General features: G+C 37.3%; 1 long non-coding RNA gene across 1 annotated transcript; it reads left to right on the top strand.

The window, feature by feature from the left end:
• The first annotated feature begins 14,511 nt into the window (after positions 1–14,511).
• Positions 14,512–17,180, top strand: LOC141967875 (uncharacterized). The gene is made up of 4 exons (XR_012634778.1): positions 14,512–14,612; positions 15,665–15,854; positions 16,369–16,403; positions 17,014–17,180. It is a non-coding gene; the product is annotated as an uncharacterized LOC141967875 (long non-coding RNA).
• The last annotated feature ends 567 nt before the right edge of the window (positions 17,181–17,747 follow it).

Below are 17,747 nucleotides of genomic sequence, written 5' to 3'. Positions count from 1 at the left end.
GTTGATCCTCAAGCTTGAAATTTTGTACATTAAAATGACAAGATTGTCCCTCTTCCAAATTTTCTCCTATTATGCAAGGGAGTTTGAAGTATTATATAAATCCATTAAACGGGTTTAGGTGTCATAGAGTTGTTATCTTTGTATCATCTACATAATTGTGGAAAGGTTAAAAGACAGTTATCGTAATAGCTCTGGGGTACCTTTCTAATTGAGATTACAAAATTTAAAGTCAGAATTTGTGCTAGTCACGTGGAGGTCATTAAATTAGGATATATTTAAAGTATACAAAATAAACTGGAAACTTTTCAAGGCAAGGATCCTGTCTCCCTTTCTAGTTTTGAAGTGATTTGATAAATAGAATCCATAAACTAGTCTAAGCATATATTCAGGTGCTTTGCTGTATTGTGGATGAACGTCCCTGTGTGGTTTTCTCGTCATAAGCTAGTTTCACAAAAAGATGATACGGCCTTGCTCAGGAATCATGACATCTCTGCCTCACTTCTGCTGCTTCTGTGCCTGTGTATAACTGTCAAAATTCTGGTGGTATTCATCCATTCAATGTAGACTATTCTGTCCTGTAACATCCTTGAGAAGTCTCTTTAAAAGAATAAGGAAATTACGCTCATCTAGCTTACTTATAGTGTCTAAGAGGTTTAGGAAATTTCATCACCCTGCAAAAAATGAAGGAGGAAAACAACAAAAGGGACTATGCTCCACGTAATAACATTCTATGGGTTGTGCTTAACCAGTGCTGCATGTGGTCATATGTCCAGATGGCATCTCTCTTCTTCATTCTGTGACTTTTCTTCTTACAATAAAGTGTTCAGATGTCTAATCTGTTGGAAGTCATAACATAAGATTATGCCTCTATAATACATATTATAATATAGCTGGTTTAAATACTTACTGGTCTTAGGATCTTCTTCACCTTCTTGTATGTACCCAAACCTATAAACTGTAGTATCAAACAAATACAGATGTTATGGTTATACTTGTCCAAAAAAGTCATCAAGGGAACTTAATAGGTACTGGGATCTGGTTATTTATACTATTAAATTACTCAAAATGTGTCTGGTGCTATCTTAGTACAGGCCAATAAGTCCTTTCTTAAACAGTTCCTGAGTACAGTGTGATAGTTATCATGGAGAAGGAACCATTTCCAGAGGACTGTCTTCAGGCATCTCCTCCCCTTTGGAGGATGAGAGCTGTAGGTTATATATGCAGACCTTTCTATGACTTTTGACTGCAGTGCAAGCAATTACCTGAGTGCATTTTGTATATCTTTAGCTACACTCATTCTTTTACTGACCCAAAGTATACCAAAATATTTCTAGGAAAAGGAAGAGCTTCAACATGTGGAACTGGATGACCTGCTTCAGAGTACTGCAGGTCTGATGCTTAGGCAGGTGGAAATTCATAATGTGAATTTGAATACAGCTGTGAAAGCATTGAGTTTGATCCTTTAGTTTTCAATATCTTAACTGATCTGTTTGGAGAAACAGAGAGGAATATGCTATGTTTTCAAGTACTAGCTTCTGGATTTTTTAAAGTGAAGTATAATATGCACTCAACTTTAGAATTCAGTATATTCAAGATGCTAAATAGTATTCAGTAATAGATATCCTCTTAATTGTGTCCAGCTGTTAGATCTTGAGGAGACCAAAATTTCAGCCTTTTCCTGGCATAGCATGGGAAATACCTGACGCAACCTCCTAATAGTCGTATTGTTAGGAGTAAATCCCATTTTGAAGTATTCACTGGGCACTGTGTGCTTAGATGCATTACTTGAATATAATGAGTTCCGGAAGTTGGCAGGTTATGCTAAAGTGGGAAAAAAACCCTAAACAGACACGTCTCCCAAAATCCAAAGAAAACCCTAGCAGTGTCAGACTATTCCTTTCAAACCTTAATTCCTACTTGTGTGTCTAGCTAAGCATAATTATATAAATATTAACAGAAAGAAGTCTGACAAGGTGAAAGTTCAACTCAGCTTTTTTATTCATGTTCTTCCTGCTTCTTTACCTCACAGCACCAGTTTTGCTTTTCTTTGACTCCATTGAGAAGAGTTCAGTCACACTGGCATGGAACCACTTTAATGAGGTAGATGATTATGCCAACAAGATTCTTTAAAAAAGACTCTCTTAAGAAAGTAAGTTAAGCACTTTAATTAGGGAGTGCTAGAATTTAAGTTACCCAGGCAACATCACCCAATAATTCTGAAAGTGTTTTATGATAGCCTGTCATTTCCTGAACCCCACAGGACCCATGATAACTTCAGTGTAATGAGTAGGTAGCAACCCAGAACTGAGACTAATACATCCTTTTCCTACACCTTCTCAAGGCACTCCCACTGTATTTATTGATATTCATGGAAATACTGTACAATATACGTAGTTATTTTGCTTTCTGGAATTTCAAACTGTGGTAGCCCTGCCATGTCAGTTATGGTTGCTTTCTCTGATGTAGGACAACATTTCAAAAATAAGAACAAACTTGAACCAATAATTTCTTCTCTGGTCCTGGCTGTGCAGCACCTCTTACACCTGCTGGCATCCAGCCATACAATAATATGGACTGTTACATTTACTAGGCACCCACTCTCTCATTTACATCAGATATAGGTGTGGGTGTCTACCTCTGTATATTAAGATTTGGACTTGTGTAAGACACCAAAAATGAGAATTAAATAATTTCCAAAAGCTGGTGACAAGAGGCTTGCCATATAATTTCATAAGAATATCATAGAAAGCCTGTAGTTGCAACAGGAATCACATTGAATTTTATATTTTATTTTATTTTGGTAGCATTCACTTAAAGAAGGAGATTTGAAATTTTGCTTCTTCAGTTCTGCTTTATTCTCTATGTAATTCCCAATATTTAGAGAAAATGAAGTATTATTCCTTCCATAACACCAGTTATGATGCATCTTTACTTCTTTACCCTGAGCCCATTCTTCCAGCATGCTGAATAAGTCATGAGAGCTTTGGCTTAAAGAGAGCATAAACATCGTTTATTATAATGCTTATGTGCAAGGGAGCTGTATCAAATGTTGTCATTTCCCTACTTTCAGCTATCATTGTCTTATATAGATTTTTGTAATTAAAGAAATCAAACATTCATTTTGCTTGTTATAGTGAGCTGAGAGGAAAAAGGTTGACATAATCTGGTTTGTACAGCTTTGGTATAAACCTGCACACCTTAACTAAGACGCTTTTTTTTTTCTTTTTTAATGAATGCTTCTTCCTTTTGCCAACTTGGGAGCTTGGATCTCAAATAGATGACCTCACCAATGGACCATACACTCTCTTATACATTCTCTCTGGTGACTACTAAGTTGTATCTGTTTCTGTAAATATGTCTATAATTTTTTAAAATTATTATTATTATTATGAAAAAAAACAAACAAGTCAAGAATATGAAATAAAACTCTTGTTAAATAATTCTGTTAGTCATAAACCTATGTTATTCTCTCCCGGATATTTTACTTTTTTGTCATTTTGCTGTTTATATCCACCCACAACAAAGACACAGGTTTGAACTGTCATGCCTTTTATTTTCTCTGCCTTAGCAACCCCAGTAAAAAATTTCATATTTGATGGACATACAGGTGTTATAAACAGCCCATGACTCACAGCTCCCACTAATTGAGGAAAAAAAATATAACCTAAAGGATAAAGAGGTTCTTTAAAGAGGATACTTACTATTCAAACTGGCTGATAAATCTTTGAACATTTTGTGTATAAATTGTTCATCTTGCAAATATATTTTTAAATCATAAATATTCAACAAACTGCTTTGAATAGGCTATTTTGAGTTTGTTGATCATTCACAAATTACTCAGAAGGTATTCTGTTTTGCGTGCTTTACTGTGTAAACCGTAACCATGTATTTTCTTTTTCTTTTTTTGATTAAGTATCTTTATAGAAATTACGTGCTACATATCTGTAATGGTGCATGTAATAAGAAAAATATTTGCACACTGTGCACACAAACCTCATCCTATCACAATGGTACACAAAAGCTTTCTGGGGTCTAAATACTAAATAAATAAATTTTAGTTGACAATAGATTTTTAAAAGGTTTTTCTTTTACTTAGATTTCCAAGTTATTTAAGTCTATTCATGATCAGATAAATTTTGTACAAAAACCTGGAGAAATATCTATCTAAAACTTGGGCATGCTAAAATATCTGTTAGTGCATAAAGCATTTATTTATTTTAATAGCTTAATCTCAAGAAACAGATTTTTATAGGATTAATTTCATTAAAACAGTTAAACAATGGAATTTATATCAGTTTAGGAAAAGACAAGATACTAAAATCCTGCTTGAAAGTCTTTAGGTTTAGAATTCATTTAGAAGGTTGGTAATAACGTTTGCTTCAAATCTCACTAGATTTTCAAGGGATCTTGGCCAAATCATGAATTACAATTTTTCTCTCATTTACCTTACTAAGGTCAGAAGAAACTGGTGATACAGAACATAATACAGGCAGAATTTGGGCTCAAATATTTTTCTGCTTCAGTTCATCATTTATAAAATATAGCCAAGCAACAGAACATACTATCATGAGGCTGTCTTGAAGGAAAGATCTTCTGATTATAAGGTGGTAATGGCCCATCTGGAGATCAAATGTCTGAAGTCAGCAAGTGTGGGGGTTTTGTGTTTCCTTATACAAAATAGCAAGACATGGGTTTTGTATTAAAACTGTAGTAAAACACCTTTCCATACACAAATTTCTCTCTTCTAAGTTACCTCCCAGTGACAAAAATGTGCAAGGTCTAGGAATTTATTACATATCCTTGGTGTGAAACGTATGTCCAATTTATTAATCTCAGTTCAGTGTTGGGAACTAAATAATAAATGTGGAGTGCTGCTTCTGAATCCAAGTAAAACACAATTGCAGTTAATCATTCTCCACTTCAAAAAACTTGCTTTTCACTGCTTTTGTTTGTGGCTGGGGGAATTGCTATTCTCCTTTCTCTTTTGCTTAATTGTTATGACACTTCTGACTCTTGTTGAAGTGGTGGTTCTGAAGAATGTTGACTACTGTCTACTTTCCTATTTTATATAAACTAATACCTCATGAGATCCACTCCAAGAGATTAAGAATTCTTGTGACTGGACTTTGCAAAAGGAAAAAAAAAAAAAAAAAAGTGAAATTTAGTCTTAAATGCAGAATTTTTTTGTTCTCATGTAGGCTTGGTGGGGGGTTTTTAACCCGCATTACAACAGTTAATCTCTTATGTTGCCCCTCCACACACTGAGATTTGCACTTTCCATGTTACATGTTTATAAAAAGTCTAGAAACAGAAATCATTACATAAATTAATTGTCTTCTTAAAACTTGTGCACCGTCTTTTCTTGCTTTTTATAAGCTTACGATAAACAGACCTTTTCCTAAACCAGTAGCATATATCTAGATAATAGTATTTCACTCTGCTGGCATTCAAGGAGATAGAACATTCTCCATTTTTTTAACTTAGAATAAGGATTAAATTCTAGATTTATCCAATCAAAAGAGGTGATTATCCCACTGTATTCATCACTGGTGTGGCCTCACCTTGAATACTGTGTGAAGTTCTGGGCCCCAATTTAAGAAGGATGTGAAGCTCCTTGAATGCACCCAGAGGAGGGGAACAAAGCTGGTGAAAGGTCTGGAAGGCATGTCCTGTGAGGAGCAGCTAAAGACTCTGGGTTTGTCTAGTTTGGAGAAAAGAAGGCTGAGGGGCAACCTCATTGTTCTCTACAGCTTCCTGAGGCGAGGAGATGGAGAGGGAGGTGCTGAGCTCTGCTCCCTGGTATCCAGTGTACATCCAGGGAATGGTTCAAAGCTGTGCCAGGTGAGGTTTAGACTGGACATTAGGAAGCATTTATTTACCAAGAGGTAAGTCAAATACTGGAACAGGCTTCCTAAAAAGGTGGTTGATGTCCCAAGCCTGTCCGTGTTTAAGAGGCATTTGGACAATGCCCTCAATAACATGCTTTAACTTTTGGTCAGGCCTGAATTGGTCAGGCAGTTGGACTAGATGATCATTTTAGGTCGCTTCTAAATGAAATATTCTATTCTATTCTGTTCCAACAGGAACTATTCTATTCTTTTTCCTTGCTTTTACTGATATATTTCTGTGCTCGGATAAAATACTGTTTTCCTCATGTTGGGGGGGAAAAAAAAAGTTTTATTTTTATTTTAAATCCTTTTTGGGGAGAAGCATCAGTTTTTTAACATTACAGATTTTGAGATGGTTCTTTAGAGAAGTGAGAAATCAATGGAATAAGAAATTTTGCGTTCTTATGATGTTTTGCACAAAAAGTGACTGTCATTAAAAATGAACTATTTATTTTTTTCCCAAATACTATTTGACAGAATGTATTTGAGATTTTAATTTCTCTTTTCAGATGTTTTATATATTTTCTTCAAAATATAGGTATCTTCCATTTTTCATTAAGTTCATGATCATGTTACTGTTATTCTTGGAGGACTCACTGTTACAAAGAGATCACACTTTATTTTAAATTAAAACCACCATGTAATCCAGTAACATCCTACTACATCTGAAAGTCTCAAATGAAGCTACCATAACTCACTGAATTGTATGCCAAATAAAGCTCCTCAAATGGGTAACAATAACTAGACATTAAGAAGATTTCATTTGCACTACTTCTACATGTGTCTGTGAAACTGCTAGAATGATGACAACATGTCTTGCAAAAGCCACTTAAGAGTTTCTAAACTTCGAAGTGGAAAATGTTGATGTAGTTCTAGATATGTCCCACCATGAGTGATTGTGTTATTTAAGCAACAAGATATGACAGACTATGCGGCAGTGCTGATTAATGGACACCTTGGGTGTGTAGTGAGGCATGAAGTGAAGCTGATGCAAACAGAAGTACATTAATCACAACAAATTCAGAATCCCGAAGCATCTTATTGACATTCTGTAATTAATAGGTTTTACATATTAAAATATATATTGTATATGCTTAATTTTAGTGCTGTCATATATACTAAAGTTTAATGGCCTTTTTTTCTCTTTAAAAATGTGAATTATGCAAGGAACTTGGAAGCTGGTTAACAGTTTGGGGAATAGCCACTTTAAATTGCTGGATCTTAAAGTCTTCAAGGGCCTTTGAAAATGTATTTTCAAATATGCATATCTAGAGAGAGAGCAGTCCTACAATATGGACTGTATTTACGTACAATTAAAAAAGAAAAACCCTCTACATCTGAGATTTTGTTTTAAGAAAAAGATAAAGTTGGTGGTATAAAGTTGGCTAGTAAAGCAGCAGCAGGAACCTGCCTTTCACTTTTATCACCTTTACTTTCTTTTTACTTACCTATGCCTTTGTGTCTTTACTAGCAAGTTATATGCCATGTCTCTCATACCTCTTCTTCATGAAAATCATGGTGTATATCTTGCCAACATGAGGGGAACACAAAGTATTTCTTAATCAGCCAATTTTAATATCTTAAGCTATTAGTTACACCCTAAGGAGATCACAGAATCACAGAATCATCTAGGTTGGAAAGGACCTTGAAGATCATCTAGTCCAACCATTCACCTAGCACTGACAGTTCCCAAATACAGCATATGCTTAAGCGATAAATCGACCCTACTCTTGAAAACCTCCAGGGATGGGACTCCACCACCTCCCTGGGCAGCCCATTCCAACACCTAACAACCCGTTCTGGAAAGAAATGCTTCCTAATATCCAGTCTAAACCTTCCCTGGTGCAACTTGAGGCCATTCCCTCTTGTCCTGTCACTTATTACTCGGTTGAAGAGACTCATCCCCAGGTCTCTGCACCCTCCTTTCAGGCAGCTGTAGAGGGCGATGAGGTCTCCCCTCAGCCTCCTCTTCTCCAGACTAAACACCCCCAGTTCCCTCAGCCGCTCCCCGTATGACCTGTGCTCCAGACCCTGCACCAGCTCCGTTGCCCTTCTCTGGACACGCTCGAGTCATTCAATGTCCTTTTTGGAGTGAGGGGCCCAAAACTGAACACAGGAATCGAGGGGCGGCCTCACCAGTGCCGAGTACAGGGGTCAGATCCCTTCCCTGTCCCTGCTGGCCACGCTATTGCTGACACAAGCCAGGATGCCATTGGCCTTCTTGGCCCCCTGGCCACACTGCTGGCTCCTGTTCAGCCGGCTGTCAATCAACACCCCCAGGTCCCTCTCTGACTGGCAGCTCTCCAGCCACTCCTCCCCAAGCCTGTAGCGCTGCTGGGGGTTGTTGTGGCCCAAGGGCAGCCCCCGGCATTTGGCCTCATTGAAACTCCTCCAGTTGGGCTCAGCCCATGGCTCCAGCCTGTCCAGGTCTCTCTGCAGAGCCTCCCTGCCCTCGAGCAGATCAACACTCCCACCCAACTGGGTGTCCTCTGCAAACTGACTGAGGGTGCACTCAATCCCCTCGTCTAGATCATCAGTAACGGTGTTAAACAGGAGTGGCCCCAACACTGAGCCCTGGGGGACAACACTCATGATCATTATGCTTTGAGACATACTGGCTATGTTTTTAACACCTCTTAAAGTCTCTAAATAAGAGCTTCCTATGCACCTTTTCGTACACAATTCATGTAAATATGTATACTATTATCTTCATAGTAGAGATGACACTTCTACTCTTAAAACATAACTACAGTTACTTACCATAGAAAAGGTAAAGTGTCTGTAAATTAAATCTCTCTAGTTCCTGAATGATTCAGAAAATGCTGAAAAATCAGCTGAACTTTTCCCAAGCAGTTGAGTATTCAAAGGCCAAAGTCTATTCAAAGATTCATGACATCTTCAGTCTAAAAAAGTTCTTCATGACTTTAGATACGTAATGCTCAAAATGCAGCTGATGATGCACAAGATATGTTTTATTTAATAATGTCCACCGCTCTACATAGTGTCCCCTTACATTCAACTCATGACATTTCCTGATGTTTTCCTTCTTATAACTGAGACATCTCTGTGTCATACAAAATGTATTTATTTTGTTCATGTTCCTTAGCAATGAACTATGGGATTTGAAAAGATCCAGAAGAATCTTATGTTTCTAACTGATAGCACATCTATGTCATTTATGTCCCTATGTGTATCAGCAAGGTTATAAGTCAACACAGAGTTCTCACAAGAAATTGCAGTAGATCTTACTAAGGTCACAAAGATCATCACTACGGCAAGACATTAATGCTGTATTAGGAGAATATATCAGGATTATTCTATGGTAGTGCTGATAGTTTTGTTTTGACCCATCTTGCCCCTTGGCTGCACAAATCTTTTTACTACAAATACTTTTTTCCCATCCTCCTTCCACTTAATGCTAGTGTTTATTTATTCATATTTATATTATCTGCCTTAAAGATGAATGTTCCAAGGGAACTTAGAAATCCTCTGCAAGCACTTCAGCAAAGAGTAATTTTCTGTCAGTACACAGCTCAGCTAACATTTTTGTCTTGGAGTTCATTTTAGAAAATACAGTTAAGTCATTTATGTCATTTTAAGTGGGGTAGAAAAAGGTTCACCAGAGAAAATATATCAGTTACACAAAACTGAAGTAAATCTACTGTTTATAATGCAACTTTGTCTAACCGCATTCGAAATTTTCTTAGAATTGCAAGTTTATTGTCAGTTGCCTTCTTTTAGTGCTGTTAGAGTCATTGCAGCTTCTAACCCCAATAGCCCTAACACAAATAACTATAAATTTATCTTAAATGTATTAAATTATTAAAATTTTAGCAAATTTTCCTGATTATATTTACCCTAATTATTTTCTTACTCCATTATTTTTCATTGTACCATAGAGTTTGGAGGCTTGAAGGGAACTGAAGACACTCTTACAAAAAGTCTGCTTACATTTTGATTTATGGTGCTTTCTGAACTTTCAATGGACCCAGCAATCTGCAATAGCAAAAACTGTTTTACAGACATGTGATAAAACCATTTAGTGAGCTTTGGTCCTACTCTGTCTCACGCATTCTGCAATAAGATGATGCCTGTGGTTCATCTGAGGGTTCATGGACTCCTGTAGGATAGATATGTATTGTCGCCATTGAACAAAATACATTTAAGTGTATATATATACATATATGTATATCTCATTACTTTTAACTCAGCTGTGATTTGGGGACTGTATTATGGTTTGTATAAAGCATATTAGCTAAGGACAGAAGGCCTATTAGAAGAGTCTATAATATTAGGGCACAATGGCATGTGAAAAAATGAAGATTTCTGAACATATTCTGACTGAAATACAGTGTGGACATAACTTGTGCACCCCTTACCCCTGAATTCTTCTAATGCTACTTCAGAAAACTTGTGACACTCATGCAGTCTCAGGTCAGATCCAGGGTAGGCAGCATATACTGTTAGATTGAAGCTGATAAAACTTTCCTCTTCTGACTTACGGTATAGACACACATTGTCTCAGCAACTTGGAACTGAAAAATATTCATGAGACAATTTTAGGTTTTAGGGCCATAGAAGCATAAAACTGGGTTTAGAGGAGATCTTTGTGCTTAACATCCTGTAGAGTTGATGTGGTCTCTCTATACCTCTTGGCCTCTGGACTGGAGATTTCATTGCTACAGTTAGTAAAGATTTGCTGACATATTATTTAGATGGTCACTTTCACTGATTATCATAATTAGTTTGTTTCTTGCAAATCAGCAGTATAGATTTTTTTTTTTTCAAATGAAACGTGCAATTTTGAGGGGAAAAATGTAGTGACCCAAACTAAATTAAATCCTAAGCTAAAGGATTTACCATTGTGAAGAATTGGTAAGACAAGGTAGTGTATTAAAGGTAGGGAAATTTTTATTATATTCTAAACCCATCAAGGCATGGATTATTCAAAGGTATCCTAAATGTAAATGTCTTACAACAAACATGTTGTTCTTTTCAAGTTAATATTTTCACTGTAACTCTATATTTCTGACACAAAATCATTTCAGGGATTTTGTTGGCTTTTTACTGCTCTTTAAAAAGAATCACAAAGTAAAACTTATGAGAAGATAATAAACATTAACAAATGAACAATGACACATTCATCAGCTTCCATTTTGTTATGAATCTGAGAAAAAAAGTTTAATATTATTAGGAAACATCAGTATTACATGATTTACCTACATCTCTAGAAAATAAATTATTTCAATATAGAGAAACATGTTTTATCACATAAAGGTAAGAATAATGGAGATTTTTCAAAGATTTCCTTTGAAAAGCTCAATATATTTGTTTTAAGTAAGCAACCATGGGCTACTAACTGTTAATAGACAATTTGTTTTCATGATGGTTTCATAGGTGGCAAACTCTATATGGATTTAAAATAAAGATTTGATTTTGAACATAAAAAGAGAGACTTTGAGACATCCAGTCTCACTAACAACTCCTGAATTAATAGTATTTAAATATAATGTCCATTTTAATATTTCAATGTCTTCTTATGGGAGATTATCTCACATGTAAAGGATTCCAGTCTGCAGTCCAGACAGATAGTCCTTTAGTAGCTGGTCTAGGTTTCTCCTCAGGTTTCCACCTCTTTGATCATTTAAAAATCTGAATCTTTTGTCTTTACTTCATTCCTTACTTCTGATTATCCTTCTTCATTTCTTTTCATTTACTAATGTAAATGTTCTAAAGTAGGGGACCAGACCTTGGTGCAGTACTCTTGTTTTGGAGGAAGCATGATGGATTTCTGCAGTGGTAAAACTTTGTATGTATATTTGTTATCTACTTAGCTCCTAGTAATAGCTAATACCCAGTTGTGCATTTTTTTTGACCACTTTCAAGCACTGCAACAGTTTTGATGGAACTGCTTATATATCCAAAATCTTTTTTGTTGTAACTACTTTGGGACTTGTACTTTGTATTCAAAGATAGGGGTTTTATTTATGTACATCACTGGCATTTGTTGACACTGAATTTAATTTTATTTTATCTTTAAAAATGTGAAATGGATAGCTATTTTGGCAAATTTGTCATGACCTTCCAACTATTATGACTTTATTAGTACTTTCAAAGGCAATAGTCTTAGAATTGATACCTGTAGATCTCCACTGGTGACTTTCTCATACCGTGAAAGTTGCCTAATTATTTCTATCCTTTATTTGCTATGTTCTAACAGTAATTAACGTATAAGATTAATGGTTTCCCCCTTTATGCTTTTGTTTCTCTAAAACATTTCATTGAACAATGTTGTCAAGTACCCCTGAGAAAGATAATTAGACATTTTTGGCATCCTTAGGACCACAAATCTCATTCTTTCATTTTATATTACTTTGATTTGTCTTTCTAAATAAAAATTCAATGGGTCCTCCTTAATGTGTTTTGAAAAAGAATAAAAAATCACCCTCCTCTTCCCCTCTAAAGAAAGCAGAAGAAACACATTACCTTTCATTCTATGTTACTAGGGCAGTTATAAATGAGAAGTTATTACTACATTCAATTTTGACAGTTTAGCTATTTCATACTCAAGATCCTTTACAACCCTTGGGGGAATACCAACTGGTTGTATCAATTTGTTACTGTTCATTTTGTTGAGTTGTGCTGAAACCTCTTCTGTTCACACTTCAATTTCAGACACCTTTTCTGATGAGCCTTCTGTGAGGAAAGGTTATGGTGTGGGAATGCCTAAGATCACTGGCAATAGACACAGATGTGAAAGAATAAACTATTTTTCGTTCTACTCTTAAGTTTTTAGACACTCCCTTCACTCTTTGATGGTTTAGTGACCCTACAGACTCCCTGGCAGGCATCTGGCATCAAAGATTTTACTGTTGGATTTTTTTCCCTTACCATGGTGTTCCTCTTTTTTTTTTTTTTTTTTTCCTTCCTTCCCAGGGGAATGTATCTTGTGCTATTGGGCTCTTTACATTTAATTTTCCAGAGAGAGTGTTCTTCTGTATTTTCCTCATGTGGAAATGACTGGGTTTTTTTGAAGGATATTTTCTTACTTTAAATGGCTTTCTGTATCCTTTCATTTTATTGTGTTTTTAAGTCTTTTCACAGTCATTCCTCATTTCTCTGGACATCTAAACAATCTCCATATATTTAATGATTTTATCCTTTCTCAAGCTTAGAAGTTCCTTAACTGAAAGATCCTTTCTAAGTGAAAAAGTGTTGAGACAGTGGGTGAAATTCTCTTTTGTGGTGAACTTTTTTCTTTTGACCAGAGTCAATGAACTTAGACATGTATAAGCCAGCACAGGCAGGACACCAGAACAACCACAAAACCATGGATGAAATGCAAAGAGTAAATTTATTTTCATTACCTCACCAACCAGGGGATTCCCAAAGCAGCACCCAGTCAGAGGCACACCAGTGGGGTTGCAGGCACTGCATGTCCATGCTAGAGGATCGCCAGACATGATGTTTACAGCTGTTATTTCAGGGGTTTGTGCAGACGTGGTTTGCCACTCTGCTTTGATCTTTCCCATAGCAGGGCAGGAATCTCAAACGTGTTCAATAAAGTGCCTTTAAGTCTATCATAAGCCTATGTTACCTGAACACATATGTTCTACTTGTCAAACACACAAGGACAGATAACCATCGGAATGATACATGTATTTTCCTATGCAACAGCTGCAAGTCACTTGAACATGTTTACAATCCTTCTTGCCAATCATTCATTATTTTCCCACATTTTACCACCTCACTCAAGGGATCACTTTCCCTGGGGCTGGCAAAGCTGAACATTTGGGCTTGCAGAGTGTAGGACAGGGTAATTTACAGAGGCATGTAATAAACACATATGTAAAAAGGAATAAACATATCCCTACAATAAAGCTTTGAATCTGATGTTTCACTCATCCCAGCAGGGAATTAAACCACTCAGCCAGCCAGGTACCACCAGTAGATTGTTTCATTTCATGCTTTAAGTCCTGGAGAAGTTGAGTGTCATCCTCTATGCTGGCTGATTCATCAGTTATGTTGAAGCAACACATGCTTTCAAAATTGAAGCAGCATTTATGGTGTTGAAGAAGGAGATAGTCCACTGCCAATTGATTTTGTAATGTTCCTTGGCATACAGCCATTGCCTACTCAGAAAAAATAAAAATAAGGAACATTAATATAAAAAACAGGAAGCATAGTATAATTCTGTAATACAGCTGCTGGGATTGGCATGCCAATGAAACACACTGTCAAGACATCTGCAGCTGTTAATCTTCCCTCAATACAAAAGACAGATGAGTTAGTTACAGTAGAGGCCAACCATATCCAAGTATTTATATGCTGATCTTGTGAAAATTTATCCAGACACGTGCTTGTAGTATGAGACTACAAAGCATGATGAGCCAGCCTGTGATAAGGGAGGAAAACAGGAGTATCATCTCCTTCCGGTAATACATATGCTGTTGCTTCAGCTCCTTTAGCTAATATTACTCTGGGTCTGATGTGGCAATTGCATGTGTGTAATTGCCCACACAGATTGAAGAGCTAGGATTTGCATTTTTTAGTTTGAAGTTTAATTTGATATTGGGTTCACAACACCAATAACACTGTTACAATGCTCTCTCCTCTAGATAAGGCACAGGAAGTCATCAAAGATACCTGAAATACAAGAACTCAAGAATCTGATATTAAGAGAGGATGAAAATAAGAGCAGAAGTTGGGGTACAGAACCATAAGGTATTCTCAGGGGTTATTCTATGAATCTTCACATCTAGGCTAATGGGTCACAGTCCTACCACGCAATCTGTCGGTATGAGCAATTACGTCGGTGTAAGCAATTACGTCAGTGTAAACAATTACATTTCCCCTGTAGTTAATATTTTGGGAGAGAAAACATCTGGAAGAATTTCCATCCTCATCGTGTTTTCCACAGGAGGTGTTTTAATATGATCATAGAGTGTTTGATATGAATATTCTGGGTATTTAACAAAAAAAATCTGGTTTAGTAAGAGCTGAATTCCAGTGTTGTAAAGTTGTTAGTACTGATTAGCTTTTTTAATTGTTCCTTCAACATTCCATCTATTCTTTCAGTCAAGCCACTAGCTTGGGTAGTGTAAGCAATGTGGAATATTCAATCTATCCCTAGACTTTAAGCCCAATCTTGGACACTAAGTCCACTGAAGTGTGTTGCTTGTATTGCTTTGTATTGGTGAGGAGGTCTGTATTGATGAATGAGTTGTTCTAATTCTTTAATTGTGCTATACTGATTAGCATATTTTGTGGGTTTCACAAAAAATCATCCTGACACCGTATCTACAGCAGTGAATACACACCACCACCCCCTAGACAGGGCAGGGGGCCCATGTAATTGACCTGTCAGGTATTCAAGGCCCATTGACCCCATCTTATCTTTCCCCATGGCCTATATAATACCCTTAAATGTAGCTGCATATGAATAGTACAGCTGTGTGCACATGCTTTATAAATATGTAATGGCTATCAGAAAGAAAGCATTAGCAAGATCTATCACTGCCTTCAGGGTTGTAAATTTTTCCTGATTTTTTCTATAAGAGTAACCATGTCTAGTTCTGTAACTGCAAGTGTGTGTGGGGGTGACTTTATTCAATTTGCTATAATCTACATTCTCCAAGAGTTATCTGGTTTCTGAGCACGCCAGATAGAACTATTAAAAGCAGTCATGGTTTCCTTAACAACTCCCACTTGCTCAAGTGCCTGAATGGTTTGGGTAATTTCCTCCTTCCCTCACAGGATATGGTATTGTTTTACAGTTACCACCTTGGCAGGAACAGGCAGCACAACAAGGATCCAACTTTGGGAATCCATGCAAGGTGGTTGTAGATCAAATAGCAAATGCCACTTGTGAAGTCCCGAAGAAGAAACGACCATTTAAAGTTTCAACTGTTCATCCTGCCGACACATTAATACCCAAGATATATTCTTTAACTGGGTATTGTTAAGGTAACCTCAGTTTGGAGGGCAGGGGTCAGATTTCCCCCTTAGTTTATAGATCTGTGATGTTACTTCTTTATATATAATATTACTGTGTAACTTCAGCTCCAGTATTCACTAGAGCAAACACATGTAAAATTCCCCCAGACCACCACTTCATAGTTAAAGGAAGATAGGGATATTGGTCTCCCTCAAGGTAAGAGGCTACAGTGGCGGCAATTTTGGAGGACCTGCAAAACCTTCATTTCTGCTGTTTTAACATTTTCCAGGTAGTGCCTTGTCTTGCGGTGCCAGGCAGGGGTCGAGAATGGGCACAGAGTTGATGGTGGGGACAGGGGCAGGTGGCTTTTTTGCATAGGTGCTGATTTTTGCCATCAGCGAAACATTTCTGATATTGTAATCCTGTTAATTTCTGATCATGGGACACAGGCTTGTACAAGATCATTCCATATTTGTTTCCTCATCACTGGTGATGTAACTCCTTTTGGTTTTGCCTGCTTTCTTTTTTTCACTGCCTGCACAGATGATCCTGAAGTTACAGCTCCAAATTTCCTCAAGGTATTTGCAAAAGCACCTACATTAACAGTAACATTTGTGACTGCTGGTATAATCAAGGGTTTTAGTGAGGTAGGCACTCCTTCCAAAAGCTGCATTTTGATACTTCTTATTACTGCTATCCTGTCCAGATTGAATCCTGTAATCAACCCATGAGCCACTAAAGTTATCAAAATGTTCTCAGGCACAGCAGAGTAAGATGACCAGCAGAACAGCACTACAAGTAGTGAAAGCAAAAAATAACCACTGGAGCACTAGACTCTAATATACAGTAAGTCAAGCACAGAAGCCTACTGATTAATAAATAAACAGCAATAATAGCTGTAAATTTGATCTAACACATTCCAGTCAAATCTGGTGTTATCTTGAACCCTTCATGCCGCATGTTGGGAACCAAAAAGAACTGTCATGGTTTAACCCCAGCTGGCAACTAAGCCCCACACAGCCACTCACTCATTCTCCACTCCCATTTATTAGCAATACGTGCTATCATCCATTCTACAGTATATTGCAACCCATGGCACCATGCTGAGTAGTAACTACTTCTTACGCAATTGCCTTTGTACGTTGTAAAATTCTAACTTCCTTTTCATATTCTCTCATTTTACTCCAGGATGTAACAACTTCATGGTCAAGAGCTCTAAGACTGGTAACTAAAACCATACGAATCTCCCCACTGACTTGCAAGAAAAATCCAGTGCCCCTTTCCCTGGCAATCTGTGCATAGCCGTTTCAGTTGTCTGGGGGTAAATACTGCCCCATCATCTCTTTCAGGCCATGTTGCCAGTGGAGCCAGTGAAGCCAGAAAACTGGCCACAGGGGTCCAGTGCTCAGAACTGGGCCATCCCAGAATATGGGAGGTCACTCTCATGGTCTCTCCAGTCCCCAACTTTTTTGCCAGCCATTTTATGCTTGTTCCTGGATCCTGTCAGTTATGCCAAATGTGTGAGCTGGCACAGTCAGGACACAGGAACAACTGCAAAACCACTGATGAAATGCAAAGAGTTAATTTATTTTCATTACGTCACCAACCAGGGGATTCCCAAAGCACCACCAAGTCAGAGGCACACAAGTGGGCACGCAGGCACTGCAGAGTTCTGTCCATGCTAGAGGATCGCCAGATATGCTGTTTACACCTGTTTTTCGGGGGTTTGTGAAAACATAGTTTACCACTGTACTTTGATCTTTCCCACATCAAGGCAGGAATCTCAAACTGCCTCTAAGTCTATCACAAGCCTATGTTATCTGAACAGAGATGTTCTACTTGTCAAGCACACAAGGATAGACAACAATTGGAATGATACATGTATTTTTCTACACCCCAGCTGCAAGTCACTTGAGCATGTT

The sequence above is a fragment of the Athene noctua genome, chromosome 1 (assembly GCF_965140245.1).
Source record: "Athene noctua chromosome 1, bAthNoc1.hap1.1, whole genome shotgun sequence".
NCBI lineage: Eukaryota > Metazoa > Chordata > Aves > Strigiformes > Strigidae > Athene > Athene noctua.
This window is presented reverse-complemented; position numbering and strand designations above follow the sequence as displayed.